The sequence below is a fragment of the Brassica rapa genome, unplaced genomic scaffold (assembly GCF_000309985.2).
Source record: "Brassica rapa cultivar Chiifu-401-42 unplaced genomic scaffold, CAAS_Brap_v3.01 Scaffold1011, whole genome shotgun sequence".
Lineage (NCBI taxonomy): Eukaryota > Viridiplantae > Streptophyta > Magnoliopsida > Brassicales > Brassicaceae > Brassica > Brassica rapa.
In genome coordinates, this window is record NW_022610945.1 from 22829 (window position 1) to 23893 (window position 1065).

Consider the following 1065-nt stretch of genomic DNA (forward strand, 5'->3'; position numbering starts at 1 on the left):
GAAAGGTGTTTCTGGTCTCTCTACAGAAATTCCAATGGAGCATATTGAGAGCTTCGAAAAAGTCTGCAGTTTCACTCGCGTGAATGGTGTTCCACCAGACTACATCACGTGCATGTTATTCCCATTCTCTCTTGATGGAAAAGCTGCACGGTGGTTGAACTCTCTCCCTACCGGCTCTCTCACTTCATGGGAACAGGTCCGATCAGCGTTCCTTAGCCATTTCTACTCTAAGGCGAGAACAGCTGCATTGAGGAACAAGGGTACCTCCTTCAAACAGCTCACTGATGAGCCTTTCTGCGACACATGGGAGCGCTTCAATGACTATCGCAGAGAATGTCCTCACCATGGATTTGATGATGATTACCTCCTGGACATTTTCTATGATGGAGTGGATTGGAAATACCAAGGTGCTCTAAACTCTGCGAGCAATGGAGACTTCATGACTCAAACCACTGATGGAGCGTTTAAGCTGATTGAGAACATGGCTGCTAGCTCAGCTAATAAGAAAGAGGAGAGTGATTGCTCCAAGAAAGGAAACAGTTCTGACGCCCAGAAAATAGATGAGCTGACTGCCAAGGTTGATCAGCTACTGAAAAACAACCAAGGACACGTTTTCAGCATGGAACAACCTACGGCCGGGCATATTCAGAACCAGAACCAGCGACAACCGCAGAGCAATCCGCATGCTGTTCCAGCTACCGGGAACAGTCAACCAGATGAGCTGAAGGGTCTGGGTATTATGATGCAACAGCTGTTGCAGGGCCAGCAGGTTCAGGCCAAGGCGTTGAATCAAGTAACCACGGAAATAGACACCAGGATGGGCAACATGTTCACTGAGCTGAATAACAAGTATGACAATCTTGCGATCCATATAAGAAAGATCGATGTTCAGCTTGCTCAAACAATTGAGAGTGTCAAGAGGCAACAAGAGACGCTCCCTGGAAGAACTGATAAAAATCCTAGGACTGAGCACTGTAATGCAATAGAGCAGCCGTTCGCTGAGACTGCTCCAGGCGCAGAAGAGAGAGCAGAGCAGTCTGTTAGCTCTGGAGTGACGGCTCCTAG

The 1065-nt window shown here is 47.9% G+C and overlaps 1 non-coding gene across 1 annotated transcript; it reads right to left on the reverse strand.

Moving 5' to 3' along the window:
* Window positions 1-244: 244 nt before the first annotated feature.
* Window positions 245-351, reverse strand: LOC117131522. Its single transcript, XR_004454671.1, has one exon. It is a non-coding gene; the product is annotated as a small nucleolar RNA R71 (small nucleolar RNA).
* Between the last annotated feature and the right edge of the window lie 714 nt (window positions 352-1065).